At 36.7% G+C, this 10,056-nt stretch overlaps 1 pseudogene; it reads right to left on the bottom strand.

The window, feature by feature from the left end:
- Positions 1–356: 356 nt before the first annotated feature.
- The window catches only part of LOC103232889 (translationally-controlled tumor protein-like), a 115,815-nt pseudogene continuing 106,115 nt past the window's right edge, over positions 357–10,056 (bottom strand).

Below are 10,056 nucleotides of genomic sequence, written 5' to 3'. Positions count from 1 at the left end.
ACTTTAAATGTTGGCATTGATATTAGCATGGTCTTTTCCTTTACTGCAGTTCAAAATTAAAACTTTTAATTATTTTCTTTTAGATTCTAGTCCCAAAAGTAGTTTCCACTGTACAAGTTACTGATAACAGTCTTATACTTCCTAGTAGTGACCTACAACCAGGCTCTATCTTCTCCAGGAACATTACAGAATAGAGTTAGTTTAAATACGTATTAACCTAGGAGGCATTCTCTCAAATGAGTTTAAATGCATTTTATTTTTAGATAGTCAATATATTTTTTTTTTCTTAAAAACAGTGACTCTACTCCAAATAAATCACAGTCACAATAAATGAGATGTTCAAGATGATATCAGTCCTAGTGTTGTGTGGATGACATGCAGCAGCCAGTTATGATGACAGGTAATCGATCCACAGTAACTGCCAAATTTGTAACACTTTTCCATTCTAAACCATTCTTAAAGAAAACCATATATGGATCATACTATTCTCATGATAGTCCACTAGAGCCACCATACCATTAGGATTCATGTTTTCACCAATGAAGAATTGGTAGTTTTTGAAATTAGCAAAGATCTGCTTCATTTGTTCTGTAGGCCCTGTCATAAAAGCTTATACTCTTTCTGGTTTCTGTTCTTCAAGTCTGCCTTTAATTGATTTCATGTAATATTTGATGTACCTCTTGTAGGCTTCTTTAGTGAAGCTGGTTTCCTCCAAGTGATGGTTCATGACAGGTTCATGACAATATCAACACCAGTGATGACTGTGCTTTTGGTACCTTCACCCTTGAGGCCTTCAGTGGAGGCATTTCCACCAGTGAGTGAGTCATCAATGTTACCCTCTGTCTTATCAACTATTTTTCCCTCTACCTCCAAGCACAGCTGGTCCGTGATCTTTCATATTTTGTAAATGTCAGAGAACATCTCATTGTGGCTGGTGAGGTCCCAGTAGATAATTATAATGGTGGCTGAAGGGAGACTGTGCTAGCTTAGCAGGAGCCTGGAGCTCAAATCAAGTACACTGCAGCCAGAGTGGCACTCGGGAGAGGGAATGAGGAAGTGGGCAGAAAAGTGGCATTGCCAATTATTAACAAGGATGTGGAGCAATGAGAACTCTCATGCACTGTTGATGGGAATATGCATTGTAAAATCACTTTTGAATAATATCTGATAGTACGTCTGAAAATGTATATAGTCTATGACCTAGCAATTCCATTTATAGGTGTTTGTATCTCACATAAATGCATGCTTACATGCACCAGAAAACATGTGTTAGAATGTTCATAATAACATAGTTAATAGAAGCCCAACAGAAACAACTCAGTAGTCGAAATGATAAACAGAGGTAGGTTTATATCATGGTATACTATACAGCAAGCAATGAATAAACTACATGGATGGATATCTCTGAAACACAAAAGACTGAGCTAAAGAAGCTAGGCTAATACTGTATGATCCCATTGACACATATTTTTAAAATAGGCCACATTAAACAATTATTAGCAGCATGAAAATCAACATAGTGGTCGTCGGTAGGGGGTAGGCTGGTATTATGATCAGAAGGAGACAGGTGGAGGGCTTCTATGGGGAAGATGCCATTCTATTGTTTTTGCATGGAGGAAGACACATTGGTGTTTTTTAATAAATTTGTTAAACTACATGTTTATGTTTTATGACTATTTTGTATGTTCTATCACAAGATGATACATTATAGAAACTTACCTCACTGATATTTCAGAAAGATTAGTTTATTCATGCCATAATTATTTAATGGGTGCTGTCTTAGTTCATTTTGTGTTGCTATAAAGGAATACCTGAGACTAGGTAATTTATAAAGAAAAGAGGTTCACTTAGCTCACGGTTCTGCTGGTTGGAAAGTTCAAGATTGGGCATCTGCATCTGGCAAGGGCCTCAAGATGTTTCCACTCATGGTAGAAGGTGAAGGAGAGCTGTTATGTGCAGAGAACACATGGCAAGAAAGGAAGCAAGAGAGAGAGGAGGAAGGTGCCAGGCTCTTTTTAACAATCAGCTCTTGTGGAAGGGAATAGAGTGACAACTCACTCAACCCTGAGGGAGGACATTAATCTGTAATTGAGGAATCTGCTCCGATGATCCAAAACCTCCCATTAGGCCCCAACTTCAATATTAGGGATCAAATTTCAACCTGAGATTTGAAGGGTCCAAACATCAAAAGCATAGCAGGTACCTAGTGTACCTGGGCTTCTGTTAGAGATAGCTTATTTCAAACCAGCTGAGCCAAAAGAGAACAAAGGCAGACTAAGGGAGTTTTACTTCTTTTGTTTAGTTAGAGTTATCAACAAGGAGTATGATTGGAAAAATGCTCTAGTTAAAGATGAAAGGAACAGAAAAGTAGGTGACTGAATAGGGCCAAAATACAACAAATGGTCCCAGAAGCCTTTAACATCTGGGAGGGACTTTATTCACTAATGAATTTTCTTCTCAGTTTTGAGCTCTATCCTCAAGCTTGTTTGAAAATTACTTGACTTTTCTCTCCAGTTCTTTGTACTTTTTTCCACATCATCTGTAAGATATTTCTATTAATTTCCTTAAACTACCGACCAAGCATTTGCTATTTGGAGAAAAATAAAAGAAATCAAATTCAATCACTTTGAAAGCCCCTGACTAAGTGTTGGAGCCTACGGGGTAAACACAAAAATCAAACTTGAGAACTTTTGACCTTCCTCTCACTGATGTGTATTGAAAGCAATTATGTGAATTTGTATTTCTGGCCTGGAAAAAGGAAGAAAAACAGTAACAACAAAAACACTTGTCTAAAACTAAATTTTCTGCAAACAGCTTGCTGTGCCATTTTTGACAGCTTCCTCTACTACTATAATTGTTAACTTTGGATATGACAAGAGATTTTTTAGCAAAGGTTGCAGCTCTTGAGTTAAGAAGTTTAGAAGTTGACTCTTTAACAAGGCAGTAGGTCTTTAGTCAAAATGTACTTCTACATCAAACAGGATAGTGGCTAGAAGAATACAGTATTATAATGAATCACAATTTGCTAAAATTTTATTGTGAGTGGCAAAGAAGACTAAGTTAGAATGCAAATACCTGAATTAAAGCAAGCAAATGTGTGTTTTACCACTGCAGCTAGGTAAGAATGGGCAACCAAGAAACTTGGAATAGATTTAATTGTCATAAAGACTATGAATAAAGTATGACGGCTGAGATGAAAGTATTCTTATCTCTGTTAAAATACCTTGCCATATGCAGTTTAAGTACCTTTTAAAAGCATGCTCTAGGAAACTTAGATAGTAACTTCATATCTTTTCAGAAAGGCACATCTACTATTTGCACTAAGTATGTGAATCAGCTATGGTTGCTAAGAGACCAGAACTTTAAATTAGTTCTACTTTCAAAGGGCAGGGTTAGGAGAAAGAAATCGCTTTCTCCTAATTGGAAAAAGGAGGTGTGCAATTTAATGCTAAATAGTAAAGGGTGTCACTATTCCATCTTATGGTTTGTTTGTATGTTGTTGGAAATCATTTAGAAATACATGCCCACAAATTCCTAGTGAAACATTTTGCACCAAAACAATGTTAATTAGGAAAAACTGATGTCTGTTCTTTGATTAAAATATATGTAGAGTTAAGGGTAATTTTTTTCTAGAAAGATGGAGAAACTTCCAAGATGTCAATCTCATAGTTGTTCTGTTTCAATCCAGTGACCCACACTTCTCCATCTATTTAAGCCTTCTATGATACTTGTCACTTTTAAAAACATACCACTGCCTGAAACTTTTCTACCTCTAAAATTTTGGATTCTGAAGTTCCTCTTTCAGTTCACAACCTCCTATGAAATTATTCTTTCATTCTCTTACTTTATGACAAGACATGATGGAGAGTGGCAGAGTCGTCAAATTTTGACTCTTAGGTTGTCTGCCTTTAGCACTTGAGAAGGTCGTAGAGGAAATCTACTAAGTGATAATGGAAACACTACATGCCAAAATCTATGCAATACAGTGAAAGCAGTACTAAAAGGGAAGTTTATAGCTATTAATTCCTATATAAAAAAGTTAAAAAAACTTCAAATAAACAACATAATAATGCATCTTTAAGAACTAGAAAAGCGAGAGCAAATGAAATCCAAAGTTAGTAGAAGAAAAGAAATAATAAAGATCAGAGCAGAAATAAATAAAATTGAAACAAAACACTACAAAAGATCAATTAAAAGTTTTTTTTTAAAGATAAACAAATTTGACAAACCTTTAGCCAAAGAAAAAAGAGAAAAGACCCAGATAAATAAAATCAGAGATGAAAGAGGAGACATTACAACCAATACAGCAGACATTCAAGTGATCATTAGAGGCCACTACGAAGAAGTATATGCCAATAAATTGGAAAATGTAGGCTAAATGGATAAATTCCCAGACACATACAACCTACTGAGATTGAACTATGAAGAAATACAAAACCTGAACAGACCAATAACAAATAATGCAACTGAAGCCATACTAGAGTATCCCAGCAAAGAAATGCCCCCTGTGGCTTCACTGCTGAATTTTACCAAACATTAAAAGAACTAACACCAATCCAACTCACACTATTCAAAAAAATAGAAGAGGGGAGAATACTTCCAAAAGTGTTCTATGAAGCCAGTATTACCCCGATACCAAAACCAAAGACATATTCAAAAAAGAAAACTACAAACCAATATGCCTGATGAACATGGATGCAAAAATCCTCAACAAAATACTAGCAAACCAAATTCAACAACATGTTGAAAAGATCATTCATCATGACTAAGTAGGATTTATCCCAGGGATGCAAGGATGGTTCCACGTTTGCAAATCAGTCAACGTGATACATCATATCAAAAGAATAAAAGACAAAAAATATATGATCATTTCAATTGATGCTGAAAAAGCATTTGATAAAATTCAACATTGTTTCATGATAAAATCTCTTAAAAATCTGGGCATAGAAGGAACATACATCAACATAATAAAAGCCATATATGACAGACCCACAGCTAGTATCATACTGAATAGGGAAAAACTGAAAGCCTTTCCTCTAAGACATGGAACATGACAAGGATGCCCATTTTCACCAGTTATTCAACATGATACTGGAAGTCCTAGCTAGAACCATCAGACAAAAGAAAAAGAAAGAAAGGGCATCCACATTGGAAAGGAAGAAGTCAAATTATCCTTGTTTTCTGATGATATCTTGTATTTGGAAAAACCTGAAGGCTACACCAAAAAGCTATTAGAACTGATAAACAAATTCAGTAAAGTTGCAGGATACAAAAATCACTATACAAAAATCAGTAGCATTTCTATGTTAACAGCGAACAATCTGAAAAAGAAATAAAAAACTAATCCCATTTAAAATAGCTACAAATAAAATTAAATATCTATGAATTAAATTAACCAAAGAAGTTTAAGATCTCTATAATGAAAACTAGAAATGATTGATGAAAGAAATTGAAGAAAACACAAGAAATGGAAATACATTCCATGTCTATGGATTGGAAGCACCAACATTGTTAACATGTCCATACTACCCAAAGCAATCTATGGATTCAATGCAATCCCTATCAAAATACCAATGACATTCTTTGAAGAAATAGAAAAAAAATCCTAAAATTATACAGAACCATAAAAGACCCAGAATAGCCAAAGCTATCTTGAGCAAAAAGAACAAAGCTTGAGAAATCACATTAGCTGACTTCAAGTTATACTGCAGAGCTATAGTAATCAAAACAGCATGATACTGGCATAAAAATAGACACATAGACCAATGAAAGAGAATAGAGAACCTAGAAACAAATCTATATGTCTACAGTGAATTCATTTTGACAAAGGTGCCACGAACATATATTGGGGAAAGGACAGTCTCTTCAATAAATGGTGCTGGGAAAACTGGATATCCATATGCAGAAGAAAGAAACTAGACCCCTATTTCTTACCATATACCAAAATCAAATCAAAATGGATTAAAGATTTAAATCTAAGACCTCAAGCTATGCAACTACTAAATAAAACATTGGGGAAACTCTCCAGGATATTGGTCTGGGCAGAGATTTCTTGAGTAATATCCCACAAGCACAGGTAACTAAAGCAAAAATGGACAAATGGGATCACATCAAGTTAAAAAAACTTCTGCACAGAAAAGGAAACAGTCAACAAAGTGCAGAGAAAACTCACAGAATGGGATAAAATATTTGCAAACTGACAAGAGATTAATAGTCAGAATATATAAAGGGCTCAAACAACTCTACAGGAAAAAAAATCTGATAATCTGATTTCAACATGGGCCAAATATCTGAATAGACATTTCTCAAAAGAAGACATACAAATGGCAAACAGGTGTATGAAAAGGTGGTCAACATCAATGATCATCAGAGAAATGCAAATCAAAACTACAATGAGATACCATCTCATCCCAGTTAAAATGGCTTTTATCTAAAAGACAAGCAATAACAAATGCTGGCGAGGATGTGAAGAAAAGGGAACCCTCATATACTGTTGGTGGGAATTTAAATTAATACAACCACTGTGGAGAACAGTTTGGAAGTTCCTAAAAAAAAAACTAAAAATAGAGCTAGATCATAAAAATATGATCTAGCAATCCTACTACTGGGTATATATACAAAAGAAAGGAAATCAGTATATCAAAGAGATGTTTGCACTCACATGTTTATTGCAGCACTATTTACAGTAGCCAAGATTTGGAAGCAACCTAAGTGTTCATCAACAGACAAATGGATAAAGAAAATGTACCTATACACAATGGAGTGCTATTCACCTATAAAAAAAAGAGTGAGGGCCAGGCGCAGTGGCTCACACCTGTAATCCTAGCACTTTGGGAGGCCAAGGTGGGTGGATCATGAGGTCAAGAGATTGAGACCATCCTGGCCAACATGCTGAAACCCCATCCCTACTAAAATGCAAAAAATTAGCTGGGCGTGGTGGCGCACGCCTGTAGCTACTTGGTAGGTTGAGGCAGGGGAATTGCTTGAACCCGGGAGGTGGAGGTTGCAGTGATCTGAGATTGTGCCACTGCACTCCAGCCTGGTGACAGAGCAAGACTCCGTCTCTAAATAAATAAATAAATAAATAAATAAGTGATATCCTGTTATTGACAACAACATGGATGGAACTGGAAATCATTATGTTAAGCGAAATAAGCCAGGCACAGAAAGACAAACTTTGCATGTTCTCACTTATTGAAGGGAGCTGAAAATTTAAAAGCATTGAACTCACGGAGATAGAGCATAAGATTATGGTTACCAGAGGCTGGGAAGGGTACTGGGTGGGTGGGTGGGGAAGGTGGGGATGGTTAATGTGTACAAAAAAATAGTTAGAAAGAATGAATAAGATCTAGTATTTGGTAGCACAACAGAGTGACTATAGCCAATAATAATTTAATCATACATTTAAACATAACTAAAAGAGTATATTGGATTGTTTGTAACACAAGAGATAAATGCTTGAGGTGATAGATACCCCTTTTACCCTGATATAATTATTACACACTGTATGCCTTTATCAAAATATCTCATGTACCCCATAAGTATCTACACCTATGTACCCAGAAAAATAAAAAAACAAAAAGAGTGTCCAGGAGGGCATAGTGTACATAAATCAAAGAAAGAGAGAGGACAATAGTGTCCAAGATAGGTGGGGAAATGTCAGGAGTCTGAGAAGTTCATTGGACTTAGCAACATGAAGGTCACCAATGACCTAGGTAAAAGCAATTTTGAACATGTGGAATATGTTGAACCACAAAGCAAAGTGTGAGATAAAAGTGAAGAGGTGGAAATGTTAAGTATTGAGCATTGTTTTGAAAAATTTGGATAAGAAGAGAGAGAAGAAAAACACGGCAACAGTTTGATGCAAAAATTGGATAGAGTGAGAAATTTTTAATTGGGCAGGTCATAAGTAAGCTTGAATGCTAAATGAAGAGAAATCTGGAATCCAGATCATGGGGGAGACTTGAAGCTTAGAGAGGAAGGGACATTTTACCATTGTAAATTTGGTTTATAAATTTTGTGATGGGCAGTCAATTAATTTCCTGTCCAATAATTTCTTTATCTCTCTCTCTCTCTTTTTTTTTTTTTTTTTTTTTTGAGACAGAGTCTTGCTCTGTTGCCCAGGCTGAAGTGCAGTGGCGGTATGTCAGCTCACTGCAACCTCTGCCTCCTGGGTTCAAGCAGTTCTACCACCTCAGCCTCCCGAGTAGCTGGGATTACAGGCATGTGCCACCACACCTGGCTAATTTTTGTATTTGTAGTAGAGACGGGGTTTTGCCATGTTGGCCAGGCTGGTCTCCAACCCCTGACCTCAAGAGATCCAACCACCTTGGTCTCCCAAAGTGCTGGGACTACAAGCATGAGCCACCATGCCCAGCCTCATTCAATATTTTCTATTTCCTCTTTGAAATTAAAGGAAAAATTATCTGCTGGATGTGTGGTGGAGACAGAGAGCTCACCTGACTGAATGTTATGCTTTAGGTGTAGTTTGAGCAGGGCTCTGGCTTCATTTTTTGGTCATTCTCTCAGGCCTTCCCTTCAAGAGTCAGCATTCTTCCCAGACAGACTTTCTCCATGGTGGCAAAATGGTAATAGAAGTTCCAGGCTTTAAATCACAAACAAACTCCCATTCACAATTGCCACAAAAAAATAAAATACCTAGGAATACAGCTAATAAGGAAGATGAAAGATCTCTACAAGGAGAACTACAAACCACTGCTCAAAGAAATTAGAGATGACATAAACAAATAGAAAAACATTTCTTTTTTTTTTTTTTAATTTATTTATTATTATTAAACTTCAAGTTGTAGGGTACATGTGCACAACATGCAGGTTTGCTACATATGTATACTTGTGCCATGTTGGTGTGCTGCACCCATCAACTCGTCATTTACATCAGGTATAACTCCCAATGCAATCCCTCCCCCCTCCCCCCTCCCCATGATAGGCCCCGGTGTGTGATGTTCCCCTTCCCGAGTCCAAGTGATCTCATTGTTCAGTTCCCACCTACGAGTGAGAACATGCGGTGTTTGGTTTTCTGTTCTTGTGATAGTTTGCTAAGAACGATGGTTTCCAGCTGCATCCATGTCCCTACAAAGGACACAAACTCATCCTTTTTTATGGCTGCATAGTATTCCATGGTGTATATGTGCCACATTTTCTTAATCCAATCTGTCACTGATGGACATTTGGGTTGATTCCAAGTCTTTGCTATTGTGAATAGTGCTGCAATAAACATACGTGTGCATGTGTCCTTATAGCAGCAGAATTTATAATCCTTTGGGTATATACCCAGTAATGGGATGGCTGGGTCATATGGTACATCTAGTTCTAGATCCTTGAGGAATCGCCATACTGTTTTCCATAATGGTTGAACTAGTTTACAATCCCACCAACAGTGTAAAAGTGTTCCTATTTCTCCACATCCTCTCCAGCACCTGTTGTTTCCTGACTTTTTAATGATCGCCATTCTAACTGGTGTGAGATGGTATCTCATTGTGGTTTTGATTTGCATTTCTCTGATGGCCAGTGATGATGAGCATTTTTTCATGTGTCTGTTGGCTGTATGAATGTCTTCTTTTGAGAAATGTCTGTTCATATCCTTTGCCCACTTTTGGATGGGGTTGTTTGTTTTTTTCTTGTAAATTTGTTTGAGTTCTTTGTAGGTTCTGGATATTAGCCCTTTGTCAGATGAGTAGATTGCAAAAATTTTCTCCCATTCTGTAGGTTGCCTGCTCACTCTGATGGTAGTTTCTTTTGCTGTGCAGAAGCTCTTTAGTTTGATGAGATCCCATTTGTCAATTTTGGCTTTTGCTGCCGTTGCTTTTGGTGTTTTAGACATGAAGTCTTTGCCCATGCCTATGTCCTGAATGGTACTACCTAGGTTTTCCTCTAGGATTTTTATGGTATTAGGTCTAACATTTAAGTCTCTAATCCATCTTGAATTAATTTTCGTATAAGGAGTAAGGAAAGGATCCAGTTTTAGCTTTCTACTTATGGCTAGCCAGTTTTCCCAGCACCATTTATTAAATAGGGAATCCTTTCCCCATTTCTTGT

The sequence above is a fragment of the Chlorocebus sabaeus genome, chromosome X (genome assembly GCF_047675955.1).
Source record: "Chlorocebus sabaeus isolate Y175 chromosome X, mChlSab1.0.hap1, whole genome shotgun sequence".
NCBI classification, from domain to species: Eukaryota; Metazoa; Chordata; class Mammalia; order Primates; family Cercopithecidae; genus Chlorocebus; species Chlorocebus sabaeus.
The sequence above is the reverse complement of the archived record's forward strand: the minus strand, read 5'-3'. Positions and strand labels throughout refer to the sequence as shown.